We start from the raw sequence: 18,358 nt of genomic DNA, 5'->3' as shown, positions 1-18,358 counted from the left end.
AGAGCGCTAACAGGCTGAGAAGATGCAGCGAGGGTCGCGGGTCAGGGTCTGAGCAGTTCCTTTCCCAGTCACACAGCCCCAGGGGGCGTTTTCTCTTCTCTCACCAACATGGATCTAACGATCTAAAATCTAACGTTTGCTTTAAGCCACTGGACTCGGCGGAGCTGGCTTGTAGGCCATGCTGGATGCCAGGCTTGAGTGTGGCAGTGAGAGCAGAGCTTGCTGAGCAGTGACACTCGGAAGCCACAGTGACGGGGTCGGGAGGCTGCTAACAGGGAGGGCGCCCTGGCTGGGCCCATGGCTGTCACACCGGGACATGCAACCAGCTCAGCTGGAGGCAAAGGCACCTGAAGCATCACATGGCTCTGACTCGGCCTCTTCCTGGGAAGCAGAAGGGCACCAGCCCTCAGGCTTGGGTCTCGGAATCCATCCGTGTTGTTGAGAAGCCCAGTCTGCACCGGCGCTGGGGAGACAGAAAGTGACAGAAGCGGGGCCTGGATCCCAGGGTCTGCACGCTGCCCCAGGGCCGAGGGGGTCCCGCAGCTGGGGGGGAGATGGGGTGAGGGCCACCTGCGGGCTCACTCACGGTTATTTATGAGCTCCCCCTGGGCTCACCAGAGCGGGAGGCGTCCCAGGGCCTGACCCCTGCCCAGCTCCAAGCCTGCGGAGGGACGCGCCGGCCGCAGCTGCAGCCACCCACAGAGGAGGCCGCGTCCAAGCGCTGGGGGAGGCGAGCGTGCTGAAGCAGAGCGCATACTTCTGTCCTAAAATAGATTGTATCTGAAAAAGAAAACAGATGGAGACGGGGATGGTGTTCTTCTCCTTTATGAAAAGCACAGGAAGCAGCAGAAAGCTGGGCCGCCGCCCCTCCCCCACCCTCCCCCACTTGGTGCAGGATCAACTGCTGAGGGTGGGGTGGGGTGGGGGTGCAGGACTGGCAGGTGCCCTGAGTGGAGCTGCTTAACCGAACCCCCTCCCCAGGCTCTTTCCATCTGCGGTGACACAAAGTCAAAGGGGACCACAGGGAGGTCCCAGTCTTGCCCCAGGACAGCCCCAGGGGAGGGCCTTCGGGGGCGGGTGGAGGAGGTCACTGGGCGACCACCTGGGCAGCTCCTGGGCCCCCAGAGCTTCTCTATGCCAGGCCTGGAGCAGGCAGGTCCTGGGTTCTGCTGTCAGGACGAGCAAGACTGATGGAGGGAACCAGATGCCTTTCGGAGGCAGCGAGAAGTGATGCCGGACTAGAGGGGGCAGGTTTGCTGGCTGCCTTTTACAACTGACTGTAAATGTTGCCTGGGAGCCTTGAAGTGTTAGGGCTGCATCATGATAACCATTATCTGGTCAAAGCCGCAAAACTCCTCCTGACTCCGTGTGTCCTCATGTGGCTCACTGTGCAACATGGAGGGAAAGAAAGCATTTCGTTTCTCAGAGAAGTGCCTCCATTTATGTGTGTTAAACTTGCTACATTTGTCTGGGATGATTTGCGTGTGAATAGAAACATAATTGTTAAGATAAGATTTTATGACCAGCGGTTACTGTGGAGAGATGGGTTTTCTCCTATTGACACATTATATTTGTGCCAATGTTAAGGATGCATTTCTTCTCATATTGGGTGCTCTTATCATCTACAGCAACTGAGTGGGGTCCATACCTCACACACAGACACAGGATCTTAGGAAGAGCCCAGAAATTCACGGGCTGCTTGGGAGTGAAGCTTCGGTGAGGGGGTGAGAGAAAACCGACTCCCAAGCGGTACACAGAGAAGCAAATACTCTGAAATGTACAACTGAGTCCACAATCAAGCATACTGTGTTCTTATTGCAGATCCTGTGACCCAAAAATGGCCTGTGCAACTGAGGCTGCAGCTGAATTCCCCGGCAGGACAACCCTCGTTGCTCCTGGTCAGTTCTCTGGGAATAGATGAGCCACACAGGACCCTGGTGAAGGGTCCCCAGAATACAGGGCTCGCCTCAGTGCACAGAGGTGGGAGGTGGTCTCTGGACCCTGCATTGCAGCGTGATGGGATTCGGTTTGGAGGGAAGACAGCAGGGCCCACACTCTTGGCTGTCCCACAGAGGACAGGAGTGCTATGCAGCCAGCGCAGTTAGTACCAGGCTCCCCACAGGGCTCATGCTGCTGCCGGTGGGGCAGCTGGAGTTGAAAACAGGGTGGACTTCCTGCCCTGCCATGGCCCCCCCATGCAGCCAGGGCCGGTTGGAAGAACTCCCACGATCCCTGGGTTTCTGTCTGAGGTATGTTTACAAACACTGAACACCTGGATCAGCTGGCACAGAAGGCCACACCCTCATGTAGTGGGAGGGCTGCTGTCAGCAGGAAGTACACAGCCCGTGCTCTTTAAGTGCTGAGATCTATTAATTTTTCTTTTTCTTTGAAATATTAAAATTATTTTTTTGTCCAAGTGTCTAATTTGTCTTTATAAATAACTAGAGGCTTGGTACACAGATTTGTGCACTGGTGGGGTCCCTCAGCCTGGCCTGTGCCCTCTTGTAATCCAGGATCCCTCTGGGGACGTCGGACTGCTGGTTTTGGCCCAATCCTCACAGGCCAGGCTGAGGGACCCCACTGGTGCACAGGCCTCTAGTATGCATATAAGATCTTTGGTTAATCTCTTCCCGCCTCCTCCCACCCCCTTCCCTCTGAGATTCATCAGTCTGTTCCATGTTTCCATGCCTGTGCATTGAGCACCTGCCCCCTGGTGGTCAGTGTGCATCATAGCTACTGGTTGAACGGTCAAATGGTCTAAAGGTCGCTTAAGCTTTTATATAGAGAGATGGTTCCAAAAAAAATGAAGAGGGGCCATCCCCTGATGTGAATTAGTAAATGCAGGGCTAGTGTCTGCGGTGTCTGGTCAGCAAGACATGATGCAGATGTGTCCCACTGGCCATGCTCATCCCAGGCACGAGTTCTGTCAAGGGCGGTGGCTGGAGGTGCTAAAGACTGTTAGTAGGTTGATTTTGCTATTGTTTAATGTATTTCAGACACACACCTCTCAAGCTGTGATGAAGGACCAGAGCTTTGGAATGTCTGATTCAGGTGGACTGATGCTCTAATGAAATGCACCCAAGATGCCACGGCCAAGTCCAAGGTGACGGATGCATGCCCAGCTTCTCTCAGCTTTGCTCGACCCCCAGGGCGACGCTGGCGCAGTGGTGGTCTCAGAGCTCGGGTCACGGAGCCGGGGCTCTGAGCTGAGACGGGGCCGGTGGGGGAGGGCTGGCTCCTGCTTCCCCAGTGCCCTGCTGCCAGGAGCCTGGTCAACCCGATGACCCGGTGAGCGGCTGGGAATGGACCTGGTGTTGAGTCTCCCCGGACTCTCTGGCCTCTCCTTGGTGCCACCAGGCACACCAGTCCCTCCGCGGTGACACCTCCTCGCCACAACACGTTGGGTGGATTCGGCCGGGCTTTATCAGCATGTTTGAGTGGTTTCGTGGTTGCTTATTAATCCTGCTTCTTAAATACATGTTGATCTTTAATAGGAAACATGGTGATTCATTAAAAAAACAACAGTGTTAAAATGAGATGATGGCAGAGCTAGAATTGGACCTACATAGTGCTTGACCAAGTTCACGTGCAAAATCCAAGCGACTTGCCAGGTGGTCATTCTCACCTGCCAGCTCTCAGATTCAACCCCCGAGGACTTTCCTTGGACAGTTTCCCATCGGGAATGGCCTCCGGGTGCCGGAGGGCATTGGGGTCCACAGATGGCTGTGAAGAGATGGACGGGGAGCCTGCCTTCAGGACACATCTAGTCCAAGGGGCCACCGGGGAGGGGCAGGCAGAGGCAGGCACGGCTGGTCCCAGGCAGGGACCCAATGCCCCACGGGGTCAGGACCACACTGGCCTGTCCACCTTCATGCTCTGTGTCCAGCCTGGACTTCAGGAATTTTTGCTGATTGACTGACAGACCACCCCTTCCCCATCCCCCCTCCCCCCACGCCTGCCCAGGTGTGCGGTGCTTGAGGGAACAGGACTCTGCCGCAGGACCTGCAGCGGGAGGGGGAGTCGCCTGACAAGGTATGCCATCGACGCCCTTGGCTCGGGACCTTGTCCTCAAAAGGTCTGCCTTTCCCAAAGGGACACCCCAGACCCAGCTGGGTGGGGGCTGGGAAAACTCAGCTCAGAGTGGAGAGGGGAGGCATCTGACCCACCCTTGAACTTTTCTGGCAGGGAAGTGAAGTCCGTGAGGAAACACAGTGAGTCTGGGCTTCCTCAGGCTCTGCAGGGAGCCGCCTTGGGAGGGATAAATCAGCGTGGGAAGGAGGCAGGAAGGTGGGAGGATGGGTGAGCATGGGGGGCTTTGACCCGAAAAGTTTGCTTTCTGGGAATGACGACGTTCTGAGAGTGTGCTGTTTGCGCATATGTGTTATGTAGTGGCATGTGCGTGTGTGCACGTATGTGCCTGTGCCTATTGTGAATGCCTGTGCACACCTATGTGACTGCAGGTGTGTGCGTGCAGGTGTGACATCCTCTGCAGGTGAAGAGCGGAGACATCCCCCCAAAGGCTGCTCAGCTCCCCTGGGCTGGGGCGAGCCATCCCTTCATCCCCATCCACAGGGCAGGCCCCCACAGCCCCCCACCCCATCTAGGGCTTCTGGAGGTGGACTGTCCACAGGGAGGGGTCCTGTGCCCACTTCCACAAGAGAACAGCTCGGTGCCCAGGAACAGAGGGTGAGCACACCCCTGTCCTCGCCACCCCCTCCCCCGTCTGCATCCGTCCCTTCCCCTCCCCCACTGCCTCCGTTTGTGGCAGAAACCCTGGGTGAGGCCCAGAGAGGTGGCCCTGTTTCTCTAAAGGGCAGGCTGGGGGTGCCCTTAGGTGAAGGCAGGACCCAGAAAAGGCCCCGATGGCCTGGGAGACACACCCTGGAGTGCTCCGGGCCCCTTCCCCGTGGGGCGAGGGGCAGATGTGGCCTTTCCTGCCTGATGGTTTGCTCACCATCAGGGAAGCCCGTGCCTCCCTCAGAGGAGCACATGGACACCACACCGACCAGGTCCGTAAAGGGCCTCCTCAGGGCTGGTCCCAGGGCAGCGTCTGTGGGGGAGGCCCTGTGGGATGTGCAAGGGCAGCTGGTCACCCTCGGTGGGTGGACAGGAGCCATCAGAGGCCCTGAGGCCCACCCCCTTCCAGGACGCTCAGGGCCTGCCCAGAGGGTGACAGGCGGCTGCCCACGGTCCTGCCCAGGCCTCGGCAGGCCCCGCCGCCACCCGCTTTGCTCCTGGGAGTTGGAGCTGGCTGCTGAGGTGGGTCCTCCGGCACAGGGATGCTCCCAGATTTAAGACCTTCCTGTGTGTGTGCAGGTCAGTGCTGGGGAGCATCGAACTGGAGGCCGAGGGCCAGCGATTACCTCACGCCGGACAGATCCCAGCTGCTCTGCACAGATAAGCAGCTGCAAGCTGATTGAGTGGGAATCGTGCAAGATGGTGAGTAAGTGGGACGAGGGGGCTGGGGGCCAGGACGCCTCCCATGGCCCAACCTCAGGTTCAGACACAGCCTGGGGCTGGGTCCACTCTGCTGGGCGTTAGGTCCCGGAGGTTCTGGTGCCCCGGCTGAGCCCGCTGGCGGGCCCACAGACCAGCAGATGTGATGTGATGGGATGAGGGCGTGGACAGGGGCGGGGCCGAGGGGCTGCCCAGACCTCCTGCCAGATTTCTGACATCCTTGTGAAAAACAACAGGCCAGGGCCAAGTGTCCTCCTGGGAGAGAGGTGGGAGCAGCCCGTAGGCACGGTGACCCGTGTGGGGACGGGCAGTGCGTGCACTGGGCTCCGGGTGGCAGGTTGGGCGGCTGCAGGGCCTGACTCACTGGGAGGAAGGGGGCAAAGACATTCCACGTGAGTTTTTAAAATCCTGCCAACTTTCTAGGGAGCGGGAGCTGCGTGCGGGGAGGAGGGCTTCCTGCCAGGCCCAGCGGAGCCGCAGAGGGCCACCCCGCCTCCCTGCGGCCTCTGGAGCTGTGACCCTCGCCCTCCCAGGACCCACCTCGCCTGGCGTTCATCTTCCTCTGAGGAAGGGACAGGACAGCTCGGAGCCCACAGGTGCTGCACAGACAGGACCAGCTGACGGTGACCTCTTCCTTCCACACCCGCCCAGGGTCACCACGGCAGCACAGGCAGGAGGCAGAGGGACAGGTTGTGGGGGTTTGCCACCCTCACAGGCTGGATGGACGGAAGTTCAACTCCACCAGACACCCCCTCCCTGCCCTCATCCCCGCGTCCACACTCCCGTCGCAGGTCCTCACGCCCCCGCCACCCTCCACTGCTGCGGGTGCTGGCTGTCCGTTTGGTTTTCTGCGAGATGGGATTCTCTCTGGGACCTCCTACCAGTTCGCCCCTAGGCACCAAGCACAGCGCGGCTGCTTCCTTCTGCTCCCACTGAGCAGGCACAGCTGCCCCCAGTTCCTTACCTGTTATCAACAGGAAGGGGTCCCTGGTCTCCCCCCCGCACCCCGGTCTCTGGTTACAACATCTCCCCACACCCGTTTCCCTCTGTCACGAAGCACAGGCCCACGGGGCAGTGACCAGTCCATGGCCACCCTGCCAGACCGGAGCTTGGTCTCGGGACCCCAAGCCCGGTGCCTTTTCTACTGCAGCAGCAGGTCCCAGAAGTCACTTCCCCGCGGGAGACCCGGTCCTTACAAAGGAGCCTCGGTCAGACGACCTTGAAGCACAAGATGCCCAGGGCAACGGGGACTGGAGCCATGGCCACCGGCTCTGCCCCCTGCCCCACCAGGTGGTTGCCCGGAGGTCACCCGACAGACAGGCCAGGGTCCGAGGAACATGAACGAAAGCCCAGGACAGCAGGGGTAGCGGCAGGTGCCTGCTTCGTGCAGGTGTGGGGTTTGTCCCCAGCGAGGGAGCCAGAGGCCAGTGACGCAGGGCCTCCCGGTGACGAGCCCTCTCCTGGGCTCGGGGCGGGGGGGGCGGGGGCCTGGGCCTGCGGGACTGCTCAGAAGGGCAAGTGCCCCTGGTCTTCTCCCATTAAAAACAAACACCTTTGCTCACTTGCTTGATAATAAATCAATTTCTTTAAGTTACAAAAGGAAATTAAAAGTAAGTTTGACCCAGACTCTCACCATCCTATCAAGCTTCTCTGTCCCCCTGGAAGTGGTGAGGTAGGGCCCAACCTTGGTCCCATCTCCCTGGAAGCTGGGGTAGGGCCATGGTGGGCCTGACGCTCCTGAGAGAGGTGGGGTAGGGCCATGGTGGGCCTGACACCTCCACATGTGTCCGATAGGACCGCTGGGTCCTGCAGGTTTGCACGAACACGCTCCACGAAGCTTTTTATCTGCTTCTGCAAAACACGCCGATCCTTCCCAAGGACAGCAAAGCATTTCTTGCACATAATTTGTTGGCCATCCCTTTAACGCTGTAACTCCAGGTTCGGCTCCCATTTTTTTGAACTCTGAGTGAAAGGTTTACATTCCTGCGCGCTTCCACGATTTTTAGGAGGGACTTTAAAAACAGCCAAGTAAACGTCTGTTCTTGAGGAATAAAATGAAGCAACTGTGAGGTCACATGAAGTCCTCCTCCACCCCAATTTCAGCAGAAAAATTACTTACGTTTGGCTTTTCCCGCATAAGTCAAATGCTTAATGCGCAGCTCTCCCTTGTAAAGGGCAGGGTTCTGTCTCTCATGAATCATCCGAGTCCCCAAGGTGCAGAGGCTTTGCCGAGCCCAGTCAAGTGGTTTGAGATGAACTAACGGGACGAGCAGCTCCTTCAGGAAGTGGGGACCGGGGTCAGTTCAGAGCCCTGGTGCTGCGGAGCCCGGAAAAGGCAGTGGCCTGGCCCCTGACTGCTCCCAGGGTTGCCCTGCCCGGGGTGGCCTCCCAGGAGTGGCTCTGACTCATCACTCTCTTTTCCTTGGCTGAGCATGGCCTGTGACGTCAGGTGTCCAGAAAGTAGTAAAAATGCAGTCAAGCTGGCAACATCAGCACTTGGAGCTGAGCGCCCTCTCGCCTGGGCCAGGCAGCGTTCCGAGGGCCTCCCCTGCATCCCCTCACTGCACCCATGGGGCTCTGGGCGGCTCATCAACCCTGGGGACAGATGGGGAAACTGAGGTCCTCAATGAAGCAGCTGCTCAGGCCGCACAGTGGGAAGTGGGTTGAGCCCCGAGACCCCGAGCTCACCCAGCCTGTGTTCCGCCCTGACAGCAGAGGCTTCAGGGAGCGAGAAACGTAAAAAGCCCGCAGAAGCCTGAGCCATCGAAGGACAACAAGCCATGAACTGTTGTTTTATGTCTATCAAATGGGCCAGCGCGAGAGTGCCTGTGCCCTTCCTTGTCCAGCCTCTGCGTCCCGGGGGTGGGGGTGGGGGGCTGGAAGTTGATTAATAGCCCTAGGAGAGAAGCTGACCCGCAGGGGCACGTGGCCGGTCTGGCCTGAAATCGAGGCAGAATGTGAAGTGCAGGCCGTCCCTTCCCTTCCGGGTCTGCCTCCCAGTATCAACGGCTGCTCTTTATCCCCTGCGTGGCACTGTCCCCCCGGGCACCTGGACACTTCCACCTCCCTCCTTCTGCCCGGAACCCGGCTTTCTTAGGACAATACTGTGAGCAGTGTCACTGGGTGAGAGCTCCGAGCAAATGCCACTCAGGTCTTGTCCCTCTCCTGCTCCGTCATCCACCGGTGGCTTCCCATTCGCCCAGGGTAACCGCAAAGTGCCCACCAGGGCCTGGCCTCGCTGGCCACCCACAGCCATGCTGGCTTCCTCCGGCCACCCTGCCATGTCGCCAAGCACCAGCCACAGGCCAGCTCCGCATTCCCACAGTAACACCCCCTCCGCCCCACCCCCCAGAGCCATGACTCCTTTGCCTGGTTAACGCCGTTAGGTCTCAGACTGGATGTCATTTCCTTGGGGGCCACCCCTCGTTTCAGACATGTTCCCTCTCTTGGACAGCAGTTGGCACATTCAAAATGACACTTGTCTCTGTTTTGTTTGGAGAGTATCTGTCCTCTGGACTGTGGGACCCCGAGGGCAGAGGTCCCCTGGGTCCCAGGCCCAGCACCCTGCCTCACACATCGCAGATGCCCAAGACCACACCTTGCTAAGGAAGGAACACACTGACTCAGATCAGGTGGGCCTGGGCCAGCCTTGGCACTGCACAGGAGGAGAGGAGAGGGGCCTGGGGGCGCTGTCAATGCCCACAGGGGTGGGGACCGTGGAGCCACCAGGAGCCTGGGGGCTGGGAGCCAAGGGCACAGAGGGTGAGGGGCAGGTTTCCAGCTTTTAGGAGCTGCAGGGACATCGTGAAGAATTACTCCTTATCTTGCAGGCTTAAAAGGCATGTCCTATTATTCACACAGGCCATACACGTTCAGATGTGCTGCCATCCCTGCCTGATATGGTGAAGTAAGGAGTCCTCCCCGGGGAAATGTCTATGAATCTGGATTAAAAAGGATTGGATTGATCAGAGCAGAGCAGACACACCTGTGGCCAAGGCAGCGCCCCAGTCACGGGCGGAGCCTTAGGAGCAGTCATTCTGTAGCCAGGGAGGGTCTGCCTGGGGCCCAAGGCCCTCCTTGTCCTTACTCATCAAACATAATTCAGAGTGTGTGTGGGGAGGGGCGTTTTCCACCTCCACCCAGAGCCTCTGTTTAGTGATTCAGGTTAACGGAGCACCACTGTCAGGGCAGAAAGTCCTTCCCGACAGAGTGCTAGCGCCTGCCCTGCCTCTGGGTTGGGCATTTACCCAACTGTACAGGACAGTAGAGGCCCATCTGCAAGTCATTCGGTGCAGATCAGAGGCCTCTACAATCCCTGCGGATGCACGTCACTGTCCCCTGACCATCACACAACCTCAGACATTTGCGCCAACCGTGTGCAAGGCCTTGGACCCAGGGCTGCAGGGACAGAAGTAAGTAAGGACAAAAAGGAAATAACGAGGGAGAAAGAAAAGCTGCCTCTGCTCTTGGGGTTTGCCACCCCCCGCCCTCACCCCACCCCCCCACCCCCGCCCCGCGTGCAGAGAGATCAGCCACAATAAGCAGCAGTCCACCTCCCTGACAGATGACCAGTGCAACCTGACACCCTACACGCCCAGAATGGGCTCTGATTCATTTGCTTCTTCAAGGAATAACTATTGAGCCCCCTGCAGAGGCTGCCCATTGTCCCTGTATTTCCTAGAAATGGAACCCTTTTTAGCACATGCATGGCTGCTCAGCAGGAAACCACACTTGGTAGCCTCACATGTGTCTCTGTATGGCCCTGTGACCAGGGTCTGGCCAGTGGGATGGAGCCTCACATGTGTCTCTGTATGGCCCGGTGACCAGGGTCTGGCCAGTGGGAGGGAGCCTCACATGTGTCTCTGTATGGCCCGGTGACCAGGGTCTGGCCAGTGGGAGGGAGCCTCACATGTGTCTCTGTATGGCCCTGTGACCAGGGTCTGGCCAGTGGGAGGGAGCCTCATGTGTGTCTCTGGATGGCCCAGTGACCAGGGTCTGGCCAGTGGGATGGAGCCTCACATGTGTCTATGTATGGCCCTGTGACCAGGGTCTGGCCAGTGGGATGGAGCCTCACATGCATCTATGTATGGCCCGGTGACCAGGGTCTGGCCAATGGGATGGAACTTCACATGCATCTATGTATGGCCCGGTGACCAGGGTCCTGACCAATGGGATGGAGCCTCACATGCATCTATGTATGGCCCTGTGACCTGGGTCTGACCAATGGGATGGAGCCTCACATGCATCTATGTATGGCCCGGTGACCAGGGTCTGACCAATGGGATGGAGCCTCACATGCATCTATGTATGGCTCTGTGACCAGGGTCTGACCAATGGGATGGAGCCTCACATGCATCTATGTATGGCCCTGTGGACCAGGGTCTGACCAATGGGATGAGCCCTCACATGCATCTATGTATGGCCCGGTGACCAGGGTCTGACCAATGGGATGGAACCTCACATGCATCTATGTATGGCCCGGTGACCAGGGTCTGACCAATGGGATGGAGCCTCACATGCATCTATGTATGGCCCTGTGACCAGGGTTCTGACCAATGGGATGGAGCCTCACATTTGCATCTATGTATGGCCTGGTGACCAGGGTCTGACCAATGGGATGGAGCCTCACATGCATCTATGTATGGCTCTGTGACCAGGGTCTGACCAATGGGATGGAGCCTCACATGCATCTATGTATGGCCCTGTGACCAGGGTCTGGCCAATGGGAGGAAGCCTCACATGCATCTATGTATGGCCCTGTGACCAGGGTCTGGCCAATGGGAGGGAGCCTCACATGTGTCTACGTATGGCCCGGTGACCAGGGTCTGGCCAGTGAGGGGGGTGGGAGTGCTATGTGCTACTTCTGGGAAGTGTCCTCAAGGGAAGTGGTTTTGCCCTAAACTAGCTTTCCTTCCCGCTGTCTGACACAGGACGTACTGGCCAGATCTGAACAGCCTTTTCAGAGCAGGAGGACTGTATGATGACAGTGGAGCAGAGAGAGGAAGGAGCCTGGATTCCTGATGACTGTGTTGCCCAAAGAGCCTGGACTGCCCATGTCTGGAGTGTTCGATTGAGAGAACAAAACCATGCTCGCTTGGCTAATTTGGGGTCTCTGCTACCTGCAGCTAACCCAAACCCTAAAGGGCTTCAGCACCCGCTCTGTGTCAGGACCCGGGGCCGTGAGAATGAATAAGACAAAGACAGTTCCTGCTCCCGGGAGCTCGCTGTCTAGTGAGCGACAGAGACAGACCAGTAACAAGCAAAGAAGCCAGTGCATCAATGCCAATAGGCTCCGTGGCGTAAGCAAAGAGCTCTGTAAGTGAGAGGATAGCAGTCAGGGAAGAGGAGCTAGGAAAGCTTTCCTGAAGGTGGCCGGTTTTAGAAAAAAATGGGAAGAGGAGAACAGGGCATTTGTTATAGGATGTTGTCTCCAATTATTCATCTTGATCAAAATGCAGAAACTAGAGGAGACAGCTGTTCCACCTGCCGCTGACCGGAGCCTCTCCCCGAGGAGGGGGTTCCCGGTGGTGTGGAAGGTGAGGTCGCCTAGTGCGTGGGCAGATGGCCTCTGGCTGGTCCTCCGCTGAGCCAGCCTCCGGGTCGTAGCTGGCTTTGGTCGGGGTGTGTCCAGCTCAGGAACACCTCGTCACTGGCCCCGTGTCCCTGTACCCAGGCTGACATAGTCACTTTCTGAAAGGCAGAGTCCTGGGCCCTGCCTGATGGAGACTTCTGGTTTCCTGAGATTGAATTAGCCGCGTTGAGGTCTGACGGTCCAGGGAATATGGGCTTCCAGAAACTCAGATTACAGGCCTCAAGGTCATCTGGGCCAAACACCCACCAGGCCGAGACCCTTCTCGCTCTGGCAGAGGGCCCTCCACTCCCTGCGTGACATGCCAGCGGCCAGCGGCGGGCAGAGTGCTCTGTCCACGAGGCTGCAGCTTGAGCCTCGACAGCAAATCACGTCCTGCTGAACTGCAACCCGAGCCCCCTCCCTGAGCTTCCTGTGGAGCCACCGAAAATAAGATGCACCTCTTTTCAAATGAGAGGCTTCAATTACGTGAGGTCACTTACCGCGACCCTGCGGCTCTCTCTTTTCCTGGCCAAGCCTCCTCCGAGCCCACGGCCGCTTCTCCTGTGAGCGGTACAGGCCGGAGCTCAGGGCCTGGCGCAGCAGCGAGGAAGGCTGCCTGTCCTCCTAGCCAGCTCAGCGGCGACATCAGATGGAGCCAAGGAAGGCGGGACTATCCGTGTGGTCTTCCGTGGCGCTCCACGGACTCACTCCCAGGTCCTAGGTGTGGGCTGGGTTTGTAAGGCACCTTTGCAAACCCACTATTCAGTCTAACCTCCCGTATGAGTGTCCTAGGGCCGCCAAACCCCGCGACCACACGCTGGGGCCAAACACAGCAGGACCGTTGGCTTCAGAGGTGCTGGAGGCCCAGTCCCAGTCCGGGCCTGGGCGAGGCTGGGTCCTCATGGGGGTTTGGGGGAGGAGGAGCCACTCGCTGCCGCTCTCCTCGCCCCGTGGTGGCTGGCAGTCCTTGCGTTACTGCCCTCCCTGTGGCCTTTTTCTCTGTTTCTGTGTCTTTCTCCCCTTCTCTACTCTCCTAGGACCCTCTTCACTTCTTCAGGCCTAACTTAGACCAGGCAATTTCATCCTGAAACCCTTACCTTAATCATATCCACAAAGGCTCTCACTCCATCCCTCTCTACCTACGGTCACACTTTGATGTCCCTGGAGGTGACACATTCACCCCACTCCCCTCCGTACTTCACAGGTGAGTGCTGTGGGTGTGTGTGGGGGGGGGGGGATTTGTTGGGGTCCCCAGGGGCTAGGGAGGGCTTACAACAGCGCTCTGAGGCAGTAATCAGACACAGTGACATCTCCTCAGCCCAGAATTGCTGCAAAATACATTTCCATGAATTCTTCACATCACGGAAGCTTACCTTTTTAAGAGACAAACTTCTAAGAGATCAACCAAAGGACTTATATGCAAGCATATAGGCCTAACCAATGGGCACGGACAACAGGGGGGTGAGGGCGTGGGTGGGGGGGATGGGGAGTAATGTGGGGATAAGGACACATATGTTATAACTTAATCAATAAAAAATTAAAAAAAGAGACAAACTTCTATAAAAAATACTATTTTGGTGATAAGCATTCTACACCATATCAATATACTCCCTCAACTTATTATACAGAAAACAATTTTCAAAAAAGTTGTCATTTTGTTGGTAACTCACAGTCGTTTGTGTGAGCAGCCAGGCAGGCTGTAACATGGTGCTCAGGTCCAGCTCAGCTGGGGGGCTGTGGCCCCGGCCCTGGCTGCCCACATTCCTGCTTCTGGACTGGGTGACCGTCACCGTCACCCAGGAACCGTCACTCCCATTCACTCATTCACCAGCTCTGACGGGCCGTGAAGCATCATTTGAGTGGGTGGGAGGAGTATTAATCTTTGTTTTGCTTTCTGTATTTCTCTCATTCATTCAGTTTCAAGCAGATCACCCGGCTCTTGGTAATGTTTTTGCCTCAGGGATTTTTCCTCCCAGGCAGGGAGCCAAAGCAGCTTGAGCCAAAGGCTCTTTCTGTCTTTTGTAAAAACCTAAATCCATTTTGTAAAACGCTAAACCCAAGGGGTGAGTGGGAGTAAGAAAGAGCGATTCCCTGAGACTGGGCGGAGGAGAGAGGTTGGAGGTCCCGGAGGGCCCGGATCTGAGCGAGCCCAGTGGCAAGTCCCGGAAGCAGGGAGGGCTGGCCGCGCCGTGCCCCCAGGGAGGCCGAACCCTGCCCCTGGCTCTTGGTTTGGTGAGGATTCCCGAGTGCCAAGCGTGCCACAGGAACAGCCTGGCAAGGGGCCAGCATGGGAATGACGGTGCGAGGCCCTTCCTGCCCTTCTGGGGACGGTGGAAGCTTCTTGATTCTGAATACAGTCAAGGGGGGGGGCGGGGGGTGCGTTTTCTGCCAGCCCTATAGAGTGGGCTCAACGTGGGTTTTAATTGATTTAAGAAAATAAAGAAATGAAAATTCTGGATTTCTGAATCACGTGGCCTTGTAAATTAGAGCTTCCAGGCCTCTTCTGCCCTAGATACATAGCAGCAGTAGATAAAGGATGTTTTTAAAAGTCACAGCCATACTACAAAACAGGACAAACTCTTAGGGGCAGACCTAGCAGCCACAACACAGCCAGTGGGGTGTAAGCAGGTGTGTGCTTGGTGCCAGGGCTGGAACTGGCAGTGGTGGTGACAGTGACGACAACACCCCGCCTCCCCAGGGGTAGTAAAGGTGAGAGACAGAGGCTGCTCGCTGCTTGGACACCCCCACCCTAAAGGGGAAGCAGGAAGATGGTTCCTGGGCCTGCAGCTTCCGCAGAGGTGAGGACCCAGGCAGGTGGGGAAGCAGCCCATTTCCAGTACCGGGACTGAGCACCACCTGCCCGGTGACTGCGTCTGGGACAGACCAGCCTTCGGTGGGAAGAGAGCTTGGAGCCAGGGATGTGAAATGCTGCAAGAAGGTGCCAGGGAGGTTGGGTGGAAACCTGTGAAATGCTGGGCAGACAGGATTGAGTGTATGGGGCGGGCGGGGTGGGGGTGGGGGGGCGCGTGGAGAGGGAGAGAAGAAAGAAGGATGGAGAGAGGTAATCAGAAAGGGTGGGGGACAGGTTCCTAGGAGGTTAACCCAGGATCCTTTGCAGGGTGCACGGAGTTGGGGAGACCAGGCGATGGGAGGCCAGTGGACGGTGAACCCTGGATGGGAGATTGCTGTGCAGAAGTGGGGGAGGATTCTGAAGGGAAGAGAGAAAAGGAGCAGGGAACGGGGAGGAGTGGTGGGCCCCGTGTAACCTGGTGGTCACCCTCAGGGCAGCTGCAGTTCCCCCTACAAGTCTGAGCTGCACCCAAGTAGGGCCCATTGTCGGACCCACCGCATTCTCTGGTTAGGGCCTTGGTTTTTCCTGGTACGGCCTCTGAGCTTTGGTGGGTTTTTGAACTATGAGCTACTGAAGGTGCAGCAGGGGCTGGGGGGCTGACACCCAGTGGGAGGCCTGCCCCTCCAAAAGCGCCATCTGCAGGTGAGTGAGCGGACAGGACAAGGCCTGACCAGAGGGTCTCCTTATGTTGCCACTGTTGCCGGAGGCCTCTGCCGCGCAGGGAGGCCCCCAGCGGAGCAGAGCTCCAGCCCTTCAGTGTGACGCCTTTGCAGGGCGCATCCCAATAGACTGATGCTTCATTTCCAACCAGACGGCTGCTGCTCATGGCCCAGGAGCACCACAATTCCCTGCAGCTTGGGGTGCTTTTTTCTAACACTGTGTCGCTTACTTTATTTAAAGCGGGCAGTTTCGGGGGCTGCCTGTGGTAGGTGGATTATCTGATTTTGTCTGGGAGCCTCTAGCCCTTCGAGTCCTGACTGAGCGGGCACAGGGACCGACCTCCTGGGCCAAACCAGGGTGCATTCCCAGGAGGCCGCTCGTCTCGCTCCGTGCGTCCTGCTTGATGACAGGCCTCGGGATTCTGGAGCAGAGGAAAGAGCATAATGAGCTTCATGTTGGAATTGTGAAGGTTGTTATTATAATCATTTCCCTCAGAAGAACTGTAAACAGTTCATTTGCAGAACTGCAGCTGAAGTCTCTAATTAGACTCTCGCCAGGCTCTCCCTCCAGTTGCGAAATCTATTTTGTTTGTTTTTTTCTTTGTTTTGACCTTCTCTCCACTGGACAGCTAAGGAGTCAGCCTCACATCGTTCCTCCTGTTTTCAAACTGTTTCCATAGCGCCTGCCTCGCCCATCACTCACAGTGCTCTGCGGGTGGGGACTGTGCTGGTGGTGGGCGAGGCCTGTGAATCTATTAAATTCGGCAATTCTCAAATGTACAGAGTAGACATATTTCACGTGGTCAGGGGGTCACCGAGCATCTGAAAGACCGGCCGCCTGGGGCCCCTGCCTGCCCTCTGACCTCCACCCTAGACACCAGGCAGATGGGGGGGGGGGTGTCCTTGGGGGGATGGTGACTCCGGGCTCTGGCTCTAAAGTCCAGAGGGGTTAAAGCAAGAGTTGTGGGCCACTGATGCATCCTAAAATGGCCGGCCTCCCTTTTCCCGATCCTGCCACAGGTGACTGTCCCCAGGAAAACGGCACAGGTGCCAGTGCACCTGCAGGCCAAGCTGCGTGAGCGAGGAGGAGCAAGTTTCTCAGGATGGTGCCACCTCCATGCAGCTCCTCGCCAAGCCTCTCCTTGCCTGAGCCTGGGGCTGGGGGGCACAGGACGGGGGTCAGGAGACCACAGAGGGGTACTGCTTCCGACTGAAATGTACAAATGTGGAACCAGTCCTGCTGGCCCAGGCCCAGGAGTCCAAGAGGGCTCTCAGAGGAGCCTCCAGGGAACACTCCCCAGGCTGTGGTCCCACCCACTCCATGCCCCTCCCCCTCCCAGCCCAAGCCCTGCCCTCCTCCTGGCCCCACCCCCGAGAATCTTGGGTGGCTCCTCTTTCAAACACACAGGCAGGTGGACTCATGGCTTGTAACATTTACTGGAGGTGAGAGAAGAGAGGATTAAATTATAAAATGCATATTTGCCAAAACATGCTCTCTCTTACAGGAGCAGTCAGGGAAATCTGAGTTTTTGGAGCAGCAGCATCCCCAAGCCAGGCCCTGGGCCAGCCCCTAGTGACCCTTGGGAACAGGGCTGCCGTGTCTCCTGCTGTGGTGAGTCAGTAGGCGGCACCTGGACTCTCCTCTCATGGTGGATATGGGGAGGCCCCCACCTCCCAGCAGGTCAAGAAAGACCCCCAAGGACCACATGGAGTTTGAGTGTGACCCCAGGATTGCCCACCTCTATGTGATTAAATCTTGGGGTCCCGGCTCCATAATGGGCTTCGTGCCTGAAGGTCGCCCACCTGCCTGCTCAGTTCTGGACGGAAAGCTGTCGATGTGTTTCCCATGAGGCCGCCTGGACTGCACGGCCTGTTTTCACCAGATCTGGGAAGGCCCAGGCTGGACCCAACTTCACTGCTCTCTGCTATGAAGATAGCTGGCTTGTGAGAACATCCTAAGTTTATAAACGCTTCAACTTGGCCTTGTAAACACTGATCGCTCCAGATACGACGTCAGCTCTATGTATGTGCATCTTAAACGCCACTGCGTGCTGCATGCTCCCAGGCCGCTGCCACAGGGGGAGAGAGGACTTAATAGCAGGAAACGCCCCCTGGAGATGTTTATTTGCCACAAGGAGGGATGAAGGGCCCTCGGCAAGCTTTGCTGGGTGTCCCGCTCTCTAATTAAGTTTACCCCTGATTACTACTCAGGAGGTGCTGGGGAGACCTGGAGGGGCTGCTCAGGGCGGAGGCACTGCAGGAGGGTTCATGAAAGCACACACGAACAGGCTCCATCTAAATCCGCAGGAAAAGGCCGTGTGGTGCTTAGAAAGGAACAGAGGATGGAAGCTGTTTGCACAAATCAACATATGTCTTTTAGAGATTCTAGTTAAGTACATGCTCATTTACCTGAATCGTACCGTCTCGGCAGTCCCTGCACTTTCACTCTGAGGAGAAGCAGCTTTTTTTCAAAAAACTGGATTTTCACATCATGACATAGGGGTGCCACAGCAGAGCTGACTCCAGCCAACGGGCAGACCATGAATGTCCGGCTTCCTCAAACTTCAATTGACAATGTTAAAAAATATTTTTTCTCTAAACAAAGTTCCACTCTTCAAATCACTGACCCTTTCTGGGAAGCCACGTGAAAAATATTTAAACAAATCTGGGTCGTTAAGTAATTACCTTCCTCATCTCAGAGGCAGATGCCTGATCCTGACCTAATTTTATAGCTAAAAACAGATAAACCTGCTTGGAAGCCAAGTGCACTTCATGCTTTCTTCTGTTACTTGCTGAGGAGTGAGAGACTGAAATACAAAG

General features: G+C 57.0%; 1 protein-coding gene and 1 long non-coding RNA gene across 20 annotated transcripts in view; both read left to right on the top strand.

Moving 5' to 3' along the window:
* The window catches only part of HDAC4 (histone deacetylase 4), a 257,343-nt gene extending 250,418 nt beyond the window's left edge, over positions 1–6,925 (top strand). For 9 of the 18 annotated variants that reach the window (XR_004969397.1, XR_004969400.1, XR_004969395.1 and 6 more), the window contains 2 exons: positions 1,822–1,898; positions 2,997–6,925. The gene's annotated coding sequence lies outside the window, so the exon portion shown is untranslated. The remainder of the gene's footprint in view (positions 1–1,821; positions 1,899–2,996) is intronic. The other 9 variants (XR_004969406.1, XR_004969402.1, XR_004969399.1 and 6 more) reach the window with 6 other exon arrangements.
* A 134-nt stretch (positions 6,926–7,059) lies between these two features.
* On the top strand, positions 7,060–13,485 carry LOC118661053. 2 transcript variants are annotated; one of them, XR_004969123.1, is made up of 4 exons: positions 7,060–9,089; positions 9,319–9,869; positions 11,388–13,232; positions 13,347–13,485. It is a non-coding gene; the product is annotated as an uncharacterized LOC118661053 (long non-coding RNA). The 2 variants fall into 2 exon arrangements; XR_004969122.1 differs by having other exon boundaries at positions 11,388–13,474.
* Positions 13,486–18,358: the final 4,873 nt, after the last annotated feature.

This window comes from Myotis myotis, unplaced genomic scaffold (genome assembly GCF_014108235.1).
Source record: "Myotis myotis isolate mMyoMyo1 unplaced genomic scaffold, mMyoMyo1.p scaffold_m19_p_8, whole genome shotgun sequence".
Classification (NCBI taxonomy): Eukaryota; Metazoa; Chordata; class Mammalia; order Chiroptera; family Vespertilionidae; genus Myotis; species Myotis myotis.
This window is presented reverse-complemented; position numbering and strand designations above follow the sequence as displayed.